General features: G+C 37.2%; 1 long non-coding RNA gene across 1 annotated transcript; it reads right to left on the bottom strand.

Annotated features, from left to right (window-relative positions):
* Positions 1 to 1,656: 1,656 nt before the first annotated feature.
* On the bottom strand, positions 1,657 to 2,422 carry LOC134624565 (uncharacterized). Its single transcript, XR_010093581.1, has 4 exons — positions 2,387 to 2,422; positions 1,922 to 2,121; positions 1,778 to 1,837; positions 1,657 to 1,698 (listed from the first exon to the last, which is right to left on the bottom strand). It is a non-coding gene; the product is annotated as an uncharacterized LOC134624565 (long non-coding RNA).
* Between the last annotated feature and the right edge of the window lie 21,865 nt (positions 2,423 to 24,287).

Below are 24,287 nucleotides of genomic sequence, written 5' to 3'. Positions count from 1 at the left end.
TTTCGGTTTCACAAAGCGAGTTTAGATTAATTCTGAGTGAGTTACTATGACGACACACTCCGTGAAGCTAACCTGCCCCCTAGCAGGTTTACTTCAACTAACCCTGACTGTCTCCGCCTCTTTGTCGGAAACCTGACTGTGTCAGACAGTGTCAGACATGGCGTGCCCCTTCCTTGAAGAGCCAGTAGATGTTGAAGCCCAAATTCTCCGCAGAGCTCTCCACCGGGAGAGAGTGATTAGAGCGCGTTTGGACAGCTTATCATTTCCTGATGATTTTCTGTGTGAACGTTACCGTTTTTCAGCACAGTTTATAATATATTTGAATAACATCCTCAGGCCTTATATTGCTCATGTGACACATCGCGGACATTCTCTCAGTTCTGTACATATTATTTGTATTGCACTTTGTTTTTTTGCAAACGGGAGCTTTCTGTATAATATTGGTGACGCTGAGCACGTTTCCAAGGCTACCGTCTGTCGGGCAGTCAGGAATGTTACAGTTGCACTGAAACGTCTCCTGTACTCGTTTGTGGTGTTCCCCGGTCATAGACCCACAAGATTTATCAAAGAGGGATTCCACAAAATTGCAGGTATCAGGATGAACAAAACTTAATTCATGATGTGGTAATACTTGAACTACTACTTAAATTTTACATTTATTTTCAGGGTTCCCAGGCGTGATTGGCTGTATAGATGGCACTCACATTCCAATCATTGCTCCTTCAGTAAATGAAGGAGACTATGTGAACAGGAAGTCTTTCCACAGCATTAATGTACAGGTACATAGTTCCCTGTAGCATTTCAAACTAACAAATGATTTCATTATAGTAATGGATGCTAATTTGTGTTCTCTGCACTGTGAAGATCATATGTGATGCTGCCAACATTATCACAAATGTGGAAGCCAAGTGGCCAGGCTCTGTTCATGACTCACGAATTTTTCGTGAATGTACACTGAGCACAAAATTTGGACATGGTGAGTTGAAAATACTTTAAAATATATAAAGACCAATTGCTACAGGGACATTTGAACTGAAGTGTATCCTTCTGTCTTAGGAGAGTTCACTGGCTACTTGCTTGGTGATAGGGGGTATCCATGTTTACCCTGAACCAGGCCCACAGCAGCGATATAATCTGGCTCATTGCAGGACAAGAGCCAGAGTTGAAATGACTATCGGAATGCTTAAGGCCCGGTTCCAGTGCCTTCACAGACTCAGGGTCACCCCAGAAAGGGCATGTGACATTATTGTGGCATGTGTGATTCTTCACAACATTGCCACAATTAGAGGAGAACACTGTCCTTCTGAACCAAACATCAGCAGTGATCCAAACCATGAACATCCTGACCCTCCCACGGACATACAAGAAGAGCAGTCAGAGACACCATATGTCACAATCATTTCCTTTGACCCATCACCTCAACATGTTGAAAGAAGAATAAACAGATTTTTTGTTCAACTGGCTTTATTGGTCGCCTGTATTTCCTGTACACAAAGTATGAATAAGTATATTATTATGTTGTTCAAACACTGAAATAATTCGTCCATCTCTGACCACTTCACCCACCCTTAACTGATGTTCCAGCAGTAAAATCTCAATCTTGGTCTTTTGGATCTGCTGCTTGAAGTGTTCCATTTCCAAGTCGCATTTTTTTGTTTTCTTGATCAAATATTTCTTATACAGCTGCTTTACAGGGAGCTATGGAAACACAGGAAATAGCATTGACATCCATAGTACATGCCTAAGGTTGGTTGTAAATCAGTGCTGAACATCTTACTGAGGAAAGGTTTGTTGGAGAAGTGGCTGGACCCTCTTCCTCTGCATTTCCATCATCACTCTGTTAGAGACATAGAAAGTCCACGGTTTTATTATAGTACCACATTTTATTCAATTGTTATATTTTCCATTGTAAGATGTAAACCTCATAAAGTGTCTCTGTTGCTTCCTCCTCTGTAACAGCTGTCAATGTCTCTTCATTATTTTCCTGTAGTAAAGACATTAACAACATTGCTGTTGTACTGTAAACTCATATAATCTGTGGAGTATTAAGAGTACTCACAACTGCATGTTGGTCTGGCTCAACAGGAGGCTGCACCAGATGCAGTACACCATCACCATCAACTGATAGAATATGAGGTTTATACAGGTCACTTAGAACTTACAAGGGACCAAATGGCAATTAACAAACATATACCAATCACCTTACAGTTCATTGTCATTATGCTCTCAAAGACAACCAAGACTGAGGGAAGGCAAAATCAGTAGGAAAATAACTTCACTACAAAATAATTCATTATGGTAAAGAGTTTATCAAATGAATGAGTAGCACTGCAAAGGTGACTGTGAAGAAAGGATGTATGCACATCATGTATTATTTTGAATTTACCTCTTATGTAGGCACTTGTGTCTTGCGGGGTTATTGGCTCAGAGGATGTCCCCGCAGAGATGCCTTCAGCCACAGGGCGCCCACTGTTTTGGCTGGGGGCCAACTGCTCAGCCTCTGTGAGTGGTGGTGGTGGAGGACCCCCACCTGTTTTTCGGGCCTCCGCTTTTTTTCTGTTGGCTATAACGGGTCACATTTGAGCATACAGAGTAAGCAAATATGTACTTGTAATGTGCTCAGATAATTTCAAGAAGTGCTTACAGAAAGAAAATTAATGTAGCCTCTAACTGCAATTGATTTACATAGGACAAACAGACCAAGCACTATGGCTCATAATACAATTACACCTGTTTGGACTATATTTTTATATTTCATTTTTACTTGCTGCCAGGAACGTTTGGGGCCTGTTGGGTTGCACCTGCGCTCACATCACATCACAAAATAAAATGTATAAAATAAAAAATAAAATGAAATACAATAAAATAACGTGTTAAATGGGTGGAAATCCCTAGATCAATGTTTAAATTAATACTCACGCATTGACTCTGTCGGCTATGTTTTGCCATGCATGCTCCCTTTCTTTTGCAGCTGAGGCTGTGTTACTTTTTTTCCGCAAAATTTGCATGTTATCGGCATATGCTGCCATCAGAATTTCGGCCTCAAGCGCTGTAAAATACATTGACCACGCCTTCTTTCCCTCCGTCTCCATGGTGACTCGCTTAATCTGTGCTCCACTAATCAGGGCTTTATGTATCCTCGTGCGCGCGCTTAACTTGGAGTTAAAGCAACTCCGCATTGATTGAACTAATTGTTATCAGCCTTTCTGAAACCGAATATTCCGAGTTGGACAGTTCGGGGTTACTCAACCCTGAGTATCATTTTTAACTCTGAGTTTTCTAAACCCGCTTTCTGAAACAGGGCCCAGCAGTGCAGAAGACACAACCCTCAAATAATAATAATAATAATAATAGTCCACACTGCTCACGGACCCCGAGTCCCTGGAACCGGGTCCGTGACACCTAATGTGTCAGAGTGGTCTGAACAGCAATTACATGTACTCTTGTGTGTCTTTTCTTGGTTAGGTCAGTTATGTTTGTTTGGGAGGTCAGTTGTTTTGTCAAGTTTACATTTTGTTTCCTGACTTCAGTTTTGTTTCTTTGACCTCTTTTATGAGCTCCAGACTCTTGGTTTTTAATATAACTTTTTGGGTTAATTAAAAAAACTGCTTTTCTAATAATTCCTGTTACGACTCCTGCTTTTAAACTTCATCCATCACAATACATATCTTTCATTATCACATCATAATCCTCATTAGCATGTGATGAATGCATTTCTAAAAAGTTGAAGGAAGTGATAAAAAGGAAACAACTTGCTGAGTAAGTTCAGTTTTCTGATGATCTGTCCATGAAGCCAGGTAACACACACCAATTATTTAAACTGCAGGAATGTCTTAAAGACATAAAGACCTGGATGGCCGCTAACTTTCTGCTTCTTAATTCTGATAAAACTGACGTTATTTTACTCGGCCCTGAAAATCTTAGAAATATGGTATCTGACTAGATTCTTACTTTGGATGGCATTACCTTGGCCTCCAGTAACACTGTGAGAAACCTTGCAGTCATTTTTGACCAAGACATGTCCTTCAATGCACATATTAAACAAATATGTAAGACTGCTTTCTTCCATTTGCGCAGCATCTCTAAAATTAGAAATATTCTGTCTCAGAGTGACGCTAAAAAACTAGTTCATGTATTTATTACTTCCAGGCTGGACTACTGCAATTCATTATTATCAGGATGTCCTAAAAAAACTCCCTGAAAAGCCTTCAGCTAATCCAAAATGCTGCAGCAAGAGTACTGACAGGTACTAGAAAGAGAGAGCATATTTCTCCTGTTTTGGCTTCCCTTCATTGGCTACCTGTTAAATCCAGAATTGAATTCAAAATCCTGCTCCTCACAGAGGAGCCTTCAGTTTTCAGGCCCCTCTTCTGTGGAACCAGCTTCCAGTTTGGATTCGGGAGACAGACACTATATCTGCTTTTAAGATTAGGCTTAAAACTTTCCTTTTTGGTAAAGCATATAGTTAGGGATGGACCAGGTGACCCTGAATCCTCACTTAGTTGTGCTGCAATAGACGTAGGCTCCCGGGGGATTCCCATGATGCATTGAGTTTTTCCTTTCCAGTCATCTGCAAAAGTTTGGGCAACCTTGTTAATAGTCATTATTTTCCTGTATAAATCAGTGGTTGTTACAATAAAAAATGTCAGTTAAATATATCATATAGGAGACACACACAGTGATATTTGAGAAGTGAAATGAAGTTTATTGGATTTACAGAAAGTGTGCAATAATTGTTTAAACAAAATCAGGCAGGTGCATAAATTTGGGCACCACAAAAAAAGAAATGAAATCAATGTTTAGTAGATCCGCCTTTTGCAGAAATTACAGCCTCTAAACGCTTCCTGTAGGTTCCAATGAGAGTCTGGATTGTGGTTGAAGGTATTTTGGACCATTCCTCTTTACAAAACATCTCTAGTTCATTCAGGTTTGATGGCTTCGAGCATGGACAGCTCTCTTTAACTCACACCACAGATTTTCAATAATATTCAGGTCTGGGGACTGAGATGATTCCAGAACGCTGTACTTGTTCCTCTGCATGAATGCCTTAGTGGGTTTTGAGCAGTGTTTCGGGTCGTTGTCTTGTTGAAAGATCCAGCCCCGGCACAGCTTCAGCTTTGTCACTGATTCCTGGACAATGGTCTCCAGAATCTGCTGATACTGAGTGGAATCCATGTGTCCCTCAACTTTGACAAGATTCCCAGTCCCTGCACTGGCCACACAGCCCCACAGCATGATGGGACCACCACCATATTTTACTGTAGGTAGCAGGTGTTTTTCTTGGAATGCTGTGTTCTTTTTCCTCCATGCATAACGCCCCTTGTTATGCCCAAATAACTCAATTTTAGTTTCATCAGTCCACAGCACCTTATTCCAGAATGAAGCTGGCTTGTCCAAATGTGCTTTAGCATACCTCAAGCGGCTCTGTTTGTGCTCTGGGCGGAGAAAAGGCTTCCTCTGCATCACTCTCGCATACAGCATCTCCTTGTGTAAAGTGTGCCGAATGGTTGAACGATGCACAGTGACTCCATCTGCTGCAAGATGATGTTGTAGGTCTTTGGTGCTGGTCTGTGGGTTGACTCTGACTGTTCTCACCATTCGTTGCATCTGTCTATCCGAAATTTTTCTTGGTCTGCCACTTCGAGCCTTAACTTGAACTGAGCCTGTGGTTTTCCATTTTCTCAAAATGTTCCTAACTGTGGAAACAGACAGCTTAAATCTCTGAGACAGCCTTCTGTATCCTTCCCCTAAACCATGATGGTGAACAATCTTTGTCTTCAGGTCATTTGAGAGTTGTTTTGAGACCCCCATGTTGCTACTCTTCAGAGAAAATTAAAAGAGGAGGGACACTTACAATTGACCCCTTTAAATACTCTTTCTCATTGTTGGATTCACCTGTGTATGTAGGTCAGGGGTCACTGAGCTTACCAAGCCAGTTTGAGTTCCAATAATTAGTTCTAAAGGTTTTGGAATCAATAAGTGCCCAAATTTATGCACCTGCCTGATTTTGTTTAAACAATTATTGCACACTTTCTGTCAAACTAATAAACTTCATTTCACTTCTCAAATATCACTGTGTGTGTCTCCTATATGATATATTTAACTGACATTTTTATTGTAACAACCAACGATTTATACAGGAAAATAATGACTATTAACAAGGTTGCCCAAACTTTTGTGTCCCACTGTATATGTTTGTTTTTGCTGCTGATACAACCAAATTTCCCCTTGTGGGCCCCTCCCTGAGCCTGGTTCTGCCGGAGGTTTCTTCCTGTTAAAAGGGAGTTTTTCCTTCCCACTGTTGCCAAAGTGCTTGCTCATAGTGGGTCATATGATTGTTGGGTTTTTCTCTGTATCTATTATTGTATGATCTACTGTACAATATGAAGCGCCATGAGGCGACTGTTGTTGTGATTTGGCGCTATATAAATAAAATGAATTGAATTGAATTGAATCTGACAGATACAGACGGAGTGCAGTGTCAGACGCTGTTCTTCTGAAGTGTAACAACTTTTCTGCATCAGGATCAAAACCAGAATGAAAATCCTCCATATCCTCTTCTTCTGCTTCTTGTCACGTGAGGACTGGTGATCTTCAGGTTGATCTTTATTTGATCTTCATGAAACATTTTATTAATACACATATTTTCATACAGCATATATATATATATATATATATATATATATGGAGAGAGAGAGAGAGCACAAAGTTCTTCTGTTAGGAAAAATGTGAGCGAGCAGAAGATATCCTCATTAAAACAGATGGAAGCACAGCTCAGAGTGGGAGATACAGCATTAAATATGAAGATGGATCTTCAGGAAGAGGATTTGTGTTTTTGACCTTCACGCACATGATCAAGTCTGACTCAGGAATGTACAGGTGTGCTTTGGGAAAATCTTCCATCCCAGAATCATGCTATGACTTTGAGGACAGAGTTTCAAATGGTGAGGTTGTACTAAAAGCCACTAAAGTCAAAAGTGTGGAGGGGCGATCGTGGCTCAAGAGTTTGTCTTGTAATCGGAAGGTTGCCGGTTTGCCGGTAATTAATTACCCACAGGTGCGAAAAATAAGCAGAACACAGTGGCTCCTCCCAGGGGTGGAGATGCCGGCTCGGAGGGAGAAACACTGGCACCCACCCAGACCATGACACATATGCTTTGTGTGGAGGTGAGTTTGTGTCACTTGTTTTCTGTCTGTTGTTGCAGGTTTCAGTGAGTGTTTTGATTCATGCTGTCAGTGTGACTTTCTCAGTGAAACCTAGTCAAAAGAGGTGATGTTATGTGTTGTCAGAGTTTCTTCATCAGCAGACGGAAGTGAAGACAAAGCGAACAATTGTTATTTCAGACAGAAACATGTTTATGTAATTACTTAGGTATAACAGCATACAACATATTTTGCTTCTTTTCTGAGGTTATTCCACAATATCATCATTTCATGATGTCATATCTAAAAGTGTGAAAGCACCTTTAGTCCTGTTTCCTGACACTGCAGTATATGTAAGCTGCTCTGAAGCAAACCTGTTGAATTTATGATATTTATATTTTTTTATCATATTTGTTAAAACTGTGATGTTGCATAAGGTTGTTTAAACCCTGTTGTACATGTCATGTTTTATGTTGTTTATTTTATTTTCAGTTATCTGCTGGGTATGTGAACTTGGATCCAAATTCCAAAAGGACTATCATTTCATTTTGATATTTTTGATCTTATTTATTTTACCTCCCATTTTCTTTGCTTCACTGTGTTTCTGTTTTCTTGGTGTACTTTTGTAACTTCAGTAGCTCTATATTAAATATTAGCAAGTAAAACTGATTCAATGTTATGATGACAAAGATTGTAGCCTGTTTTTACTTTCTTTGTAACTATTGTTCCCAAAATGTAACTGTAACTGGAAGAGATTGTAAACATTTGGTTTTAATTCATATATTTTTGTCTACTGTATGATTTACAAATTTTTTAAATTCAAAATAATGTGATGTTTCCTTAAATTGAGTGATTAGAGATTTTTTCTATTGAACATAAGCTTAAGCTTCATGTTAATGCTGCATTTTGTGTTTGATGAATGTTTGTATTTGCCTGTATGATAATATGATTATTATATTACTGCATTCGTCTGCATCGCTATTTATTTAGTATTGATTTGTTTTGTGTTTATTGTTCAAGGTCAATTTTGATCTTGGAAAAAATGTCATGAAACCACATCGAGTAAAACATCACATGGAAGCTGTATGTTTCAGGAGTTTAGTTTTCAGTTTCCTTTGTACTTTTATGTTTTGGATCTGTACAAACCTGCCATCAGCCTGCAATTATCAGCTCTTCTGTTCAAATGAACTAAAGTGAATGAAAACAAAATCATTCAGTTTCTTTTCGTTTGAACTTATTTCTATAATTATAAGTCAGATAAGAGCCTGAACAGAGTCTGTATAGAAAATGTGTAGAAACAAAGTCTAAAAATAAACATTGAAGGAGGATTTTCTGCCTCGTTTAGATAAAACAACATAACTCTTTGATATAAAATTCCATGGGTTCATAAAAATGGTCAGAACAAACAGAACAAAGTTGTAAGGTAACTTGTGGTTTCATGTTTAATTCTGGGCTCTGACTGCCTAAAATATTCATGTGACCTATACATAAATACTGCAACTAAACGCCTCTTGCATTCTGCTTTTCTGCTGAGGAAGCTTCTCATCAGAAGATAAATTAAGTGGTTGCATATCACCATAGTTGGTCACATTTTCATGCAGGTCAAAAGGTTTGGTGTCTTCAGCAAATTGTTATCTTGTCACCATCTTATCGTTTCTCTGCTTTAGTTTATAAATAAAGTTGTTTTGCTGTCAAATGTAAAGAGGTTTCAGATCTTAATCCGGAACCAACAGTTTTACCAAAATTAAGATTGTAATGTTGAAATAGTTTTGTTGTTGTTCATCTAAATGTGACTCTTACTGCAGTAATTAAATGTGATCATGCAACATAATTCAATGTGCAGTGAATGTCTAAAAAGCTCATGCACACCAACCAAATCAGTCTAAGTAAAGTGCTGTGTGAACATTTTCTCTTTTCAGATTACAGCTGAATGATCGTATTAAAACATCAAATGAAAGTTTTATTGGATTTCAGTTTTACAGCATGGTGTAAATTCCGAACCACCCTGCATGTCTGCATGTTTAGTTTCCCAGGAGACAGGCTTTCTTGTAAAGATCTCTCAAAATGTTTTGTTGAACATTGACACTGTTTTTTTTTTCAATCCAGTCCTTGTACCTGACCATTTTCCAAGGAATGTTTTTTTTGTGTGTTTTGTCCACTGGTAATGAAACTCAAACCAAAAAAACATATAATTACATTTCTTCTCATGTCTCCACTTTAATTAGCAAATGCTATGTTACAATATTTTACATCAGCCAGGGGATTTTCAAACCTGTTGTATATCAGTGTGGCGTGCAGTGTGTTATAAAAAAAATTAGAGAACATATATGGGCCTAACAAATATCTGAAGCAGGGGGACAGTATCTGAAAATTATATCTTTGAGAAACAGGAAAACAAAATAGCAAAGACATGCAACTCTGACACTCAGCAGAGTGTCTCTTTATAGTTGACATCCATACACATGATACACATGATCAATCACTAATGCACATACATAACTTAAACTTAATGGAGTAAATGTAAAATATCTGACATAAAATGTATTTGACTCTAATAAACTAATCAGACTCAACCACGGACTTATCCATGTATGCCTCACACACTGTGGTTAGATGACATTTATAGATATGTGCGACACAGTCACGCTTGATTATCACAGGTGCACACAGTGGAAACAGTTTGGTGGCGTCTCCACAGACCTACTGTTGTTTATGTCTAACTTCACAGCTGCACATTAGAGCTCTGAAACTTTAAACTGCTTATGTTTAAATGTTACAGGTTACTCTGTGTAATCAGCTCTGACGCTCACCCACAAACTGAAAAGGAGACGAGGAAATCACTTTAGTTTGTCCACAGATGATACTTCTTGGTGATAAATAGCCTGTAAATGCTGCTCCTGCATTTCCTGCATAAAGTTCCAGCAATGCTACATTTTAAACACCCACACCTGTCTGCTCCCATCTTCCCACACACTCTCTGTTTTGTGGAAACAATTTATACTTATATGTACTTTATCTATCCCAGATGCAAACTGGTCAATTGGATAGAGGAATACATTATCTCTGGGTGTCTCTGTTTAGCCTGCTGCCCTCGCTGATAGACATAGATATTTGTTTTCCCCTTCAGACATTACAAACAGGTTCACATTCAAGAAATCCTTTAACTTTTTACTTGGCACCATTTGGCAAATCATGCCATTTACTTTTAATATTTAATATTAAATAATTTCAAAATACAACAGTGCAAAATGGTGGTGATTTATAAATAAATACATTCAATAATATTCCTCTTTATTCCCTGAATATGACTATCCATATTATTATTTTTTATTATTAATTTTATTTTGCTTTTGATAGATTCAGCTGTGCTCGTCAAGGCAAAACATAATATTTGGTCTGCAGCTGAAGGAGGAAATGTTACAGCTTGGTGTGAATTACGTTTGTCTGGAAGCACAAAATTCTTCTGTAAGGAAAACTGTGAGCGATCAGAAAATATCCTCATTAAAACAGAAAGAAGCACAGCTCAGAGTGGGAGATACAGCATTGATCATAAAGATGGATCTCCAGGAAGAGGAATTGTGTTTGTGACCTTCACACACATGATCAAGTCTGACTCAGGCATGTACAGGTGTGGTTTGGGAAACTCTTCTGCTCCAGATTCATACTATGGCTTTGAGGTCAGAGTTTCAAATGGTGAGTTTGTACTAAAAGTCACTGAAATCAGAAGACCCCCACCCCCAATAACTCTCATTTAGTAATATGGACCACGTTTATATAAGTCATTAATAAATTAATACAAGCAACTTTAACCTGCTATAATCCGGTCTTTAAGTGGTGACGTATGAACCCTGATTCCAGGTCCAAACTACCCTGCATTTATTAAGGCTGTTGTGTGTTTTTAACATGTTTTAATGCTTTCTATCTTGTTCTATTTAATCTGAACAAGCATCTAAAAGCAGTCAGTGATCACTGTCCGGCTCTCTCTGTTTTTATTACCATTGTTCATTTTAAAGATCAGTTTTAAAAACCTTACGATGTAACTCCCCAGCCCATGCAGCAGTATATCAATGACTAACTTCGTATTGTGGATGGATTATCTCAGTTGTTCTCCTGACTAATTTCTAAGATTATTATTTCTAAGAGTAATAATGTTCAGTCTCATATTTTAGCCTTACTTGTCAAATATGAATCACTTGTGTGTTTTACATTTAGTGGGTTTTTTTTGAGAAGCCTTATAATTGCCTAATTTTGTGTATTTGTTCTGTTACAAAAGCAGGCATTCTTACCTTTCTTTAATATTTTAATCAAACTTTTGATTTTAATTCAACACAAAAACAAAAACACTGCAAAAAATCCACAGACAGAAACAGATCCAAACTCACTAGCAGTACGTCCTCATTACATGTTGAGATTCAGAAAAATCAAAAGCCTTAGCTTGGATGGGCTGATGCGGTTTCTTCTCTTACTTAGTATCTGCTTCTTGTTTAAACTGCAGCCAGTCATATTTATGTGTTTTTGCGACACACTCTCCTCCTCACCGATGTCTACCATCGCATTCACTGACTGAGAGGTTGTGGCATGAGGAGTGATCCTGAAATATCTTCCAATACCAGTGTTTCATGTTTCAGGATCAATTCCTATATGAAAATATCAATATCTAATTGGATTAAATGTGTTTTTAATTGTAAATATGACATACAGACAAAAGTAAACTCAGCAATCAGCTTGTAGTTTAGCAGAATTGGTTCAGGGGCTTGGTGCATCAGTTACATGTTGTAGTCACTGTGTCTGAAGTACAAGTAGTTGTGTGTAAAGAATAGGGAAAAACTGTAAAGATGAAAGAATTTAGACAGTTTTTAACTCTCAGTAATGCTGCAGTGTTCGTTTGACTTTGGGATCTGAAGTTGAGTCTGGAGCTGGAAATGGCTAATAATGTCAGACTTAAACACCGAATATGTAAGTGTGCATGTTATATGGGATTTAACAACTGAAATAACTCACCACATCATTGTAATTCCAACAATATGCAATGATTTATTGATTCAACTTTAAGCTCCGCTAAAACCAACTCAGTTTTACACCCAAACCAACTATCACAGCCAAAAAAAAGTCTTGCTTTTGTTCAGATTTTGTTGTTCTCTATAACTGATTTAGAGTATCAGTATCATGGGCTATATCATGATTTTAATAACAAAACTCTACTAAGTCTCTTTTTATATAAGCTTTAATACCAGGCTCATCTTCTAACTGTGAGTCCCAAAAATGCTGCACAAAATAAGACAAAAGAACAAACATTCCCACTCACCCCTGTGTACTTCAAGGGTCTGCAACTCATAGTATGAAGGTAACATTTCGCATGGCTACATTAATTATTTTACAACAAACGTGTTGATTCTGAGGGGATCAGGTAAGAATGTGTTTTTCTGATTGGACTGATTTAATATGAAATGAAAACTGTGTTTATCCAGGAAATAAAATCATAATATAACAGCTTACAGGATCTCTTCAAACTAATTAATGTTCTTCTATTTTACAAATCTGGATAAAAAGGATACTTTTTATTACACAGAAACCAAGGGAGAAAAGATCACATTTTCATGTTCCAATACTGCGTATGGACTGAGGCGGTTTTTTCTTAAGAATCAGTGTAAGAATGAAGGGGAGATCCTCATTGACACAACTAATAACAAAGCTGAGAGTGGCAGATACAGCACTGAATACACTCTAAGAAATGACACACTGATGTTGGTAGCATTATGTAAATGTTTTATGTTAAAACTAATGCCACCAATTGATTTTTAACTTTAAACACAAGTATGTTGTTTTGAATTTAATTAACAACACAATATTTCAATACAACAAAATTCAGTAAATTAAATCCAACGTAAAAAGTCCATTTAAAATGAAGAGCACTTTAATTTAAAGAGGATTGTCCTAATAGGCTCTCCGTACTTTTGAGTTTGCACATGTGCAGTGTTGAAGTTTGATCATCCGCCATTTTCAACTAAAACTTGCATGTGCTTAGTATCCTGGATAGAATCCATCGCCATCTGAGGATTATTTGGTAAGTACAACAATTTAAGGATGACAAATTTGATTAATGTATACTAACTGATAAACATCTGACAATTTCGGGAATACTTTTGCATTTTTTTTTAAACAAATGATGCCTGGTAACTTTTTTAATACTCTAGCTTAGCGGTCCCCAACCCCCGTGCCTCGGACCCGTACCGGTCTGTGAGTCGTTTGGTACCGGACCGCGAGAGTTGAGGTTCAGGTGTAAAATGTATGGTTTTCAGGGTTATGTTGTTATCCTTTTTATCGTTAAATCGGTTTTCCTGGGTCTTTTCACGTGTGTTATGAATAAATCGTCTTTTTTTCGGTACCGGTACTAGTTTTATTTTGTTGTATTTATCCGCGACACCTTAAAGGCCGGTCCGTGAAAATCTTGTCAGCAATAAACTGGTCCGTGGCGCAAAAAAAGTTGGGGACCGCTGCTCTAGCTTGTATACCTCTCTCACGTGTTAGAAGTATGAAGACATTTAACAAATATTGCTGAACCCGCTTCGGTGTAATTTTCCAAAATCTTTTGCGATTGCTGTTAAGGTGAGACTTGCCTACTAAGACTGTTAGTTTTAAAATTACTCCCAACATCTACCGCACCTGCTGCCTGACATCAGTAATGACCACCAGGAGCGCCAGCGATCCTGTAGTTTGAAGAATGAAATGTATGTATAGTGTGTTTTAGAAACATGGATCAATTAATTTGCTACATTGTTTGAAAGAATTCGACTCCATGTTGATTTCTGGTTTAGTGTCAAACTCAGGGATTTAAGCGATTAACACTTTGATTTGTAAAGTATAACACATGCGTTCATCTGTTGTCATTGAAGAGCAGAATAATGTGCAATACTGTTATATATAATGCATTTAACTCCTTGTATCAGTTTCCATTGCTCATCAAAGTAACAATTTGTGTGTTCTCTTTTCATTTTAGGTTGGTTAGCTAGTTCTGTCTCTCAATAGATGCAACAAAAGTGGCTCAGATGTGGTTGTAAGTATTTGAGGTATCAATGGAACATGTACAAAATAGATAAACAAATCTATGCTCTTTAAAAAAGAATCAGTTATTGATGATGACTAACAAACTTCTTTCATTTTTTTCTAGGTTTTAAATGTGGAAGTGCAGACAATGTGCTGAAAGTGTTTTGACAAGGTACCAATTACTAAAGCATTACAGATTAAAGCATGGCCATTATGGTCAAAGACACTCATATCCATGCACATACTATGAATGCCCTTGTTCATTTAAAACATGGAATGCTCTCAAAACACATTTGAGTCGATGTCATATTGATTCTTCAAGTAGATCAGGAGAACCAGTTATCTTTACATGCTCCTTGTGTCCTGGAAGCGAACTGATATCAGTTAAAGAGTATTTCTCCCATATAAACAACCATCTTAAGTGTTTTGAGACAGTCACTTGTATCTTTGTTAATATTTTTGACTTTGTTTTGTAAAGAGGTTGAAAGGAACCAAAATAGGAAACTTCCCTCATATTGAGTTCTTATCTCCACCAGAATCCCAGCATTGATGTTCGACGGGAATGCATTCTGAAAGCTGTCTGTGTCTACTTAAATGAAAAGCCAGATGACCTGTTCAAGGAATTCTTGGTAAGTTAAAAAAGGAAAACAATCAGTTATTTTCCTTTTTTTAATTTGGGATAGGAAATGGAAGGTGGACTTACTTTTCCATATGTATATGTATGCAATTAACTTATCTTTTTCTTTATTTTTATTTAAAGGATGTGGATCTTGGTGCAAGCAGAGAAACGGAGCAGCTGACTTTGGGAGTCTATGTTGTCAGACATGAAGGAGCAGACTCTGCAGATACACCTGAGGACATTGGTGTCATCATAGAAGGATGCACTGTGCTGCAAGCTCTTAGTGATGTGGCAATGGGGTGTGCCCTCCTGCTTGGACTAATCTACAGTCTAAATCTGAGTCTAAATAGAGGACACTGAACTTTAAGGTTCTCCAACCCTTCTCCTTGCACTTCATAAACTGTTCTGTTTGAATTGCGACAAGAACTTCTGCAAGCCTTTCACTTTTCTGCGTTCTTTGTTCTTGAACCTTTACCAACATCCAACTACACTGAAAAAGACTGCTCCTAACTTTGGACTTCAGTTTAAGTTTTGAAGCAAAGATTATTTTTCTAAATATGGACAAAAATGACACTAAAGTAATTTCTACCTGCTGTTTGCAGGGCTGTATTGTGGGCTTTTCATTGTGGCCCAATCAAGTTTAAAATAAGTCATGTTAATGTTAAAAATGTTGGAATCACAACACTTTCCAGTTTTAATCATTTCGGTTTAGCATGACATTCTGTATCTTGTCTTTCTGCACTTATAATCCACTTGAATATATGTAAAGATTTTTTTATGAAAACAGATCTAGAAGCATTTGAATTGTTTAAAGTGTGCTTCAACAAGTTTTACACAAAGTGTTATTAAAGTTAGGTTAACTGAATAAACTTGTGTCCGATTTATTTAATTTACAAACTTAAATAGAGTAAGTTGCAATTCTGTTAAAGTGATTTAATCCTATAGTTTCAGTAGAGCATGTTTTGGATGAGTAGATTTATCAGATGTACTTAAAATTTCTTGTTCAAATTAAATGTATCATACATTTTATATTTCACTAACCCAGTTGTGTGGAACCGGTTGACATAACTGGGTGGAGTAAATACAACATGTTATTTCTTAAAGTAAGTAGAGCTTGTTTTGGTTGAGTAGATTTTATTTAGTCTTCTCAATTTAAGTCAACAAGGTTAGTTAGATCAACATTATGATATTCAGCTAATACAACATGATTCTTTTGATTTGCATTTAATTAGCCAAATGTTATCAGATATACTTAAAATTTCTTGTTCAAATTAAATGTATCATACATTTTATATTTAACTAACCCAGTTGTGTGGAACCGGTTGACATAACTGGGTGGAGTAAATACAACATTTTATTTCTTAGAGTGTACAGACCAGGCTCTACACCTGGACTGTATGCGACCATCACACAGCTGATCAAGTCAGACACAGGATGGTACATCTGTGGTTATGGAAACTCTCTGTCTCCAGCTTCATACAGCAGTTTAAATGTTCTTGTCATTGATGGTAAGTTTCTTTTCCAAATAGTAAACACTTTTCCATGTAACATATTCCATGTGCCTTAAAATATTACTACTAATAATAATAATACTAATAGTAAACGATCACAAATCAGAAAGGAAAGTAAAGAAAATCAGAACAACATAAAATAAAAACATGAAACTTCTGTTGATTTTGAGGTGAGATTGTTGTTACTGCCAGAGATCAGCTGATACACTGGCTGAGAGATCATTGGACCTTTTCAGAAGTTTCTAAAATGAGATAGAGGGTTTGACAAAAAAAAAAACCAAAAAACTTTTTCCTTTAAAATGTCCATGATGTTTCTTTTGTGGAAGTTTGGATGACCAATCTCAGATTATTAATTTCTTTTCATGCTGGTAAATTTATTCCTCTGTTCATCCACAAATGCTAACCGTATTTCTTATGATGCTTTAAAAAACTTAAGAGATTGTCATGTGTATTAGGTTTCACAATCATATTTTCTTATAATGCATGTGTTATCATAAAAATATATATATTTTTTAAATGATTTAAAATCTCAAAGTATGTTTGTTTACATTTTTACAAATTTTAATGGCAGAGCTAAAATCAAGGGACATCATCTACCAAAGTGTGCTTTATATGAGATTTCCCAGTCTAATGTGTAAAAGAGTATTAGCTTATCCATCAGCTGATCTGATGAGACTGAACGTGACTTTGTGCTCTATCTGAAAAAGTAATAATGATGTAAAGAACAGGAAAGCAGTCGAACACCCAAGAAAGCAGGCAGCTGAGTGATTACAGATCTTCCCTATTGAACTTACACATAAGCTTCATGTTAATGCTGCATTTAGTTCTTCATAAATGTTTGTAATTACCTGTAGGGATGGGTATTGATAAGATTTTCACGATTCCGATTCCATTTTTGATTCTGTTTAACGATTCGATTCTTTATCGATTCTCTTATCGATTCTCTTATCGAATCTTATTTTTTAAAAAAGGAGAACACTAAGGTCAAGTAGCTTAGAACTTTGTTTTATATCTTCTCTTTGAACAAGATAGAAATTTAGGAGTAACATGGCCTTACAAACCCAACAGTGAGATCTTAAGAGATCCACAGCCTATGGCTCTTCAATGGGGTGTCACAGGGTCCCCAGGAAAAAAAATTGTAAATGTAAAATAATAAAATAAATATTCTTCTGTAGCAATAACAAAGTATAACATAAATTATTCTGTAGCAATTACACAAGAATATCCAGTAATGTCCCTGCCTACAATTAAACACATTCACTTACCGAAAATCGGGGGCATCTGCTGTGGCAAATGGGTGCAAGCCTTTGACCACAAACTTAGTCACTGCTCGGTGACATTCGTCTATCCTGGCCTGAAAGGAGACGCTACCGGTAGACTGCAGTGAGAACTGCCAGCATCTGAGCCAGCCAGACTCTGTCTCTCTCATCATGGTCACCTAAATGCACAGTAATGTCAGGTTTTGTAATAAGGCAGATCGCGCTAACATAATATGCACTGTTAGCTGATTATTTACCTGCCGCATTAACGGGAGAGGACGTGCAAACGTTACTGCTGCTGTTGGGTTGAGATTCACGAGTCCGGAGCGGAATTAAAAACACGACATTCATTTAAGGTTATCGCGTGTTTTGTGAGCAAATGCTTTTGCATATTCGTAGTGTTTCCTCCCTTAAATGAAATATCTACTTTGCAAGTATTGCAAGTTGCCCTGTTGTCATCCGTTCTCGTAAAGTATAACCAAACTTTTGAGCGTTTGAGCCGCTTAGGCGCCATGTTTCCTGCCCAGCAAATGACGCTCCGCAATGTGGTGACGTCATTCGGGGCGACTGGAATCGATAAGGGAATCGTTTGTAAAAATGCCAAACAATTCCAAGGAATTGAAACAGTGGGAACCGGTTCTCAACAAGAACCGGTTTTCGATACCCATCCCTAATTACCTGTATGATAATGTGATTTAAAGTAGGCTGCATTTGCCTTTATCATCGTTGATTTAATAATCATATGCTTTGTGTTTATTGTTCACAGATTGTTCACTTATTTTTAAAGTTCAGTTTGCATGAAACTGTGATGATGCATGAGATTATTGAAAATCTTTTTTGTATCTCAGGTTTTATTTATTTATTTATTTTTAAATTTTCAGTAATCTGTCAGGTACGAGAACTGGGATCCAACATCCAAACATGAAGAGCCCAAAAGTAGCAGGACCAAACCTACTATTATTGAAGACCAAAATCTAAAATGTAAAAATTAAATTTGGCCATCTACTTTCTGAGGTTATCTCCACTATCTATCTATGTGTGTGTGTGTGTGTGTTTTTAAGTTGCATTTTTACCTCTTACTTTCAGTACATTTCAGAGCCTGTACTTTTTTACTTTTGTTTGAGTAAAGAAGCTGAATCAATACTTCAACTTTTACTAGAGTATTTTTAACAGTAGTATTTGTACTATGTCTGTACTTTTGCCAACTCTGGTTAAGAAGGTGATAGTTTGGCCTCCCAGTTGAGGAACTGCACTTGTGTGCAGCTTTTTTTTTATTGACTGAACAAAAGTGAAGAATAATTTCTTGAACTTTTGGTTTTGTGGACTAAGCTCACCCTCCACATAGCAACAGTTGGCCAGGCAGAATATACAAATTAAAATATATTACTGCTTAAGTTTTAGTTTAGGTCAGCTTATATATGAGGAAATGACTTTAGTTTGTCACCTGATTATAGTGGAAACAGTTTTATTAGTTGAATAGAAGTTCTTGGTGATAAGTAGCCTGTAAATCCTGCTCCTGCTTTTCCTGCATAAAGTTCCAACATTGCTACATTTCAAACACCCACACCTCTCTGCTCCCATCTTCCCACACATATACTGGGGAACTGTGGGAATCATCTATACATTTTCATACTCTATCCCAGATGTAAACTGCAGATGGGATACAACAAATAGATGGCTGTATGTCTCCTTATTAATCAAGCTGGCAGTGATTTTTGAACATGTGGTGTTTTGTTGTGTTTTAGATAGCAGAGTGCAGATAGTAAACAGGAGTATGGGGGAAATCACACAGGTAATGGACTGAGGCAGATTCAAACCCAGGCCCTGCAGCAAGGACTCTAACCTTCAGTACATGTATCACCTGCTCAGCCAGGTTAACTATAACATAGGGTGACCAACTGTCCACTTTTCCCCGGACGTTTTCACTTTTCACGTTCTGTCCGGGGCGTCCGGGGGGATTTTCGAGATTGATGAAAATGTCCGGGATTTTCTATAGGCCTACAGAGGATGTTATGTGCTCACAGATGGGACAGACAGCATGCAGCAGCACACCTGATGTTTAAAAGATGCCAATGCACAAGTGCAGCTTTTCAGACGAACTGCAAAAGAAATTTCCCTCGTACCTTCCCGGTACTCGTAATTTTTCTTATACAGATGAGGCCTTGATTCTGTACCATTATTTAATTCAAGAGGTTTTTAAGCTTTTTGCTTGTTTTTTGCAGTTGTTGACTTGTAAAAGCCTATATGAGATTCTTTATTTCACCATTCATTAACTGCACAGAGAAGGCATCATTTAAATATGTTAAAATTTTGTTTAGGCAAATAGTATTGTTAACGCTCTTCATGACTGGGCCAAATGTCCTCTTTTTTCGAAATCAAAATATGGTCACCCTGTATAACAACGCTTTAAATTCAGTCTGACAGTGAGTTAGTGAGAGTTAGTGATAGTGAGTCAAACCCACTACCTCCTCCAACTAGAGGCTTTGTGCAGGCTTCTCTGGAGTATGCAGACAGTCTAAAGGTTCTAGTGACTTGTTACTACTTTAATAACTGCACTGTAAAACCCAATAAGTTAATTTAACTCAAAACCTTTGGTGAAACTGATTACATAAAATATTTTAAGTAACTAAAACTTAAAAATAAAATTTAAATAAACACTTTATTTATTAGCTTTAGATAAATATTTTTAAGTACCATTGATAAATGTTTTTATGTTATATCCACATTTTTGGTTTAGCACTCTCTACTCCATATTTTGAGTTTCAAGTACAAATCTAGCTTAAGTAACTTTTAGGAATTAATATTTAGTTTCAAAATGTTAACCATTTTAAGCTAATACAACTCAAAAATTTAAAATACAAACTCTTGTAATATCCAAATCTACTGTATTTTGAATTTTATATAAAAAAAAATGTGCCCCAAATAATTACACTTGTAAAAACATAAGACAGAAAATATAAATTCAAGTTACAAATTTATTGAGTTACTTTAACACATAGCTTTTCTGACAAAAAGCCCAAAGACATAAATCCACCACATTTTATAGGGAATAATGTCAGAAATGTCCAGTTTTGGCACAAGGTTACAATATTAGAAATAAAGAATTTCACAACATGTTTTAAGAGTATTCACATTTGATTAACACATGAGTATGGCCTTTTTATTAAAAAAACAAAAGGAAAAGAAAATCCTGCATTATTAGGTGGGAAAACTGAATGAAAGTAAATTACCGTATAGTGCAGCTAATACACTGAAATATAATTGGTAACCTTTTTAATATGCCAATATTGTGGTTATGCAAAATGCACATTTGTAGAGTGCAATCACAGTCTCAACAACAGAGCAATAAAACTTTAAATAGAAAAATACTTCTTTAGAAACATAAAACAAAGTGTTATAAACCTCCTTAGCGCCTTATGTCAGTTATGAGTAGTTCAGGAGGAACGTTCCTTAAGTGACATTCAAGATCCCACCTAGAAGCCAGAAATGTAGTGAGATTGTCCTTCATTTTCTGTATGGATTTACAGTTATCTGACTAAAAACACAATCAAAATCAACTAAAACACAAGTGATGATGGGGAAAAAGAAAAAAGAAAAAAAAATCACCCCTTTTACTTTGGATGTGGCTTTTAGATAATGAAGTATGAAACAGAGTCTGCAAAGATTTCTTTATTCTATTCTCTCTCTCTCTCTTTTTTTTTTAAACTTATCCAGACTTGGAAACATGATAAACTGAATTACTTGCTTTAACAGGCACTTGAGGGCTGTGTAGGAATCCTGGACATTATTCTGCTGCCAAAAGATCATTTTTAAGACTCAGCACTTTGGGCTTCAACTCCCCACCCTCCAGACCCATCAAAACCTTCTGAATAAAGTCAAAAATGTTGGCCAAACATTTTGGGTAACTTAGGTGCAGGGCGTAGGTCAGTCCAAATATTACTAGAAATGCATCAGCCAGGGTGGTGAAATCAATGATCATGTTACCCTCGACCAAAACTGCAGTCTTCTCAGGGCAGAAGAATGTTGCATCGCTGGAATTGGCTCTGATCAGGAGGAGTCCAAGTGGCACTTCACTAATATCTGGTCTATCAGTATGCATCATCTACAGAAAACAAAATTACTACATGTTAGTGCATTCCTATTTCTCTTAGTTTCATCTATACAAGTAACATTTCTGGATTATTACTAGCTCAGAAATCAATTGTTTGAACAACAAAAAAGCCACAACACACCAAAGATTTGAGAAAAATAAACTGACAAAAATAGTACTTTTAGTAAAGCAAAGTCATACCTCTTCGTAGCAATAACAACAGAAAGTCAATAGGAGTTATATATTTTTTTTCATTTGTACTGCGATGTATGGTTGGGCTAGGAACATTATAGAAGGTCTACACACATTAAAAACATGTAGTGTTTCCCATTATGTGACATGGAAACTGTTGTAGACAGATCCCAAGCATGGAGATGCTTCTCACACTGTCAAAGTGTCACAATGTTGTGTGAAATCTAAACAAGGATGCTACTAAGATATTGTTCACAACTTTGTCCAAAATACAAAAACTCAAAATGCTGGGTCACAGACCCAACCCCTGACAGAAAAAAAACTAAGACTTTCACTAATGAACACTGGGCATCAGAATAAAATAAAACGAAAAAAATAACTGTTTGGTAAATATATTATTGATGGATTCACCCTTAAGTTAACCTAAAATAGACCAGGCACAACAATTTTACAGTTCAGAAGCTTCTACATTTATTTGCAACGTAAACCAAGTTCTACCGCCTAATTATGTAATGATAATCACTGCTTTTGTAAGTGTGTCCTGTGCCTACAATTTTGCTGCCCCAGTTTTAATATGTACAACTCCAGAGAACTAAACGTAAGTTTCAAGTTCCACCAGTTAGCAAATGGGTTAGCCAAAGTCAATATCCATGTATGCGCTAAGTGTGAACCAGCGCAGCAGTGCATATTGATTCAACAATTTAACCACAAGGCAGTTTATAATCTGCAAATCCAGAAACGCCTTCTAAAGACTTCTTTTAAAATAGTAAGAGATTAGAAAAGTATGAGCAGTGCCTCTGCTGGGACTAATAATGTGTTATACTAAATGTGAGCTTATTATCATAATTCATGCAAAACACTTTGGGGCCAAGGCGACATGGATAAAACGACTCATGCATGTAATTCTTAAATGCCTGCTACAGTTGTACATTTATGACGATAAAAAACCATATTACAAAGGAGAACTATAGTTTCAGAAAAAATAAAACTTACCACAAAAGCGCTCCTGAAGACAAAATTGCTGCAAAGGCGGTAAATGCAGCTAGCCAAGTGCAGAGTGTTAGCTGTTCCAGTTCAAAAGTCCGTAACATACCACGGCACGTCCTCCTTTATTAAACCTTCACAAATGTTTTTATTTCTGTTCGGATATTAACGTTCCACAAGTTTCTTTCGGAGTAACGAGCGGGCATTCGCACTCTTCTTCTTCTTCTTCTTCTTTGTTTTTAACGGCGGTTGGCAACCAACGTAAAAGGAGCATTACCGCCTCCTACTGTTCCGGAGTATGGGTCAGACAGTGAACTTACAAACTGTATCACAAAAAAAAAAAAAATAAAAAAAAAAAACCCTCACACTATTTCAAACACACCTACAGCCTTCAAAAACCCCACTAAGTCCCTCACCTGTGCCCTACTACCCTCCAACACACTCTTCAGATTAAATTTCCTGATTCCCCGCTCCCTCAATCTATTCTGCAGAACTTTTCTCTCCACATCATAACCCTTGCACCGCAGTATTACATGCTCTACCGTCTCCTCCTCCTCCTGGCACACCCCACAAAGCCCCGTCTCATGTTCTCCTATCATCTGTAGTGTTTTATTTAACGCACAATGCCCCAGTCTAAGCCTGGTAATGACCACCTCTTCTCTCCTATTACCCCCATACAACCTACACCCTGCCACCTCCTTCTTAAAATGATACAAGTGCCTGCCCTTACTCCCTGAATCCCACCGCTCCTGCCACTCCTGAACAACCTGCCTCCAAACAATACCCTTTGCTTCAGATCCGCTGCTTTTAATTTCCATCTCAGTCCTATATTTAGTCAATGCTCCTTTTGCCAGCCTATCCACCTTTTCATTTCCACTGATTCCTACATGAGCTGGCACCCAAAGAAAGTGAATATTGCCACCACAACACCTTATTCTGCTTATAGTCTCCAGAATAGTAAACAGCATACCCTGCCTTGTCTTCGAACAAAACGATTGTAGACTTGAAAGAACAGCTGCTGAGTCCGAACATACTACTACCTGCCTGAGTTTTGAACACTCTATCCATTTCAATGCTACCAAAATTGCTACCATTTCAACCGTGTACACTGAAAGGCCATCCGAAGTGCGTCTGTTTATCTCAATATTTTTGGATGGAACTACTATTCCAAACCCTGTAATCCCAGTATCTGGACTTTTAGCACCATCCGTGAACACATGAACATACCCAGGGTATTCATTCGAGCTGTGAAAATGAAATGCTGAAACAAGATCGACTTTTCCTTTCAATTTCCTCTTCAGATCCAGCAAGTACCAGTCCACAGGAGGGGTCTCCAATAACCATGGAGGAACCACAGGGAACACAACTGCAGGACATATTTTAAGTTCATACACATGACACTCCTTAGCCCACTGATTCCCCACCTTTCCAAAATGATCCTTCTG

Source organism: Pelmatolapia mariae, linkage group LG3_W, assembly GCF_036321145.2.
Source record: "Pelmatolapia mariae isolate MD_Pm_ZW linkage group LG3_W, Pm_UMD_F_2, whole genome shotgun sequence".
Lineage (NCBI taxonomy): Eukaryota > Metazoa > Chordata > Actinopteri > Cichliformes > Cichlidae > Pelmatolapia > Pelmatolapia mariae.
Note: the sequence above shows the minus strand (reverse complement) of the source record. Positions and strands in the feature narration are given on the sequence as shown.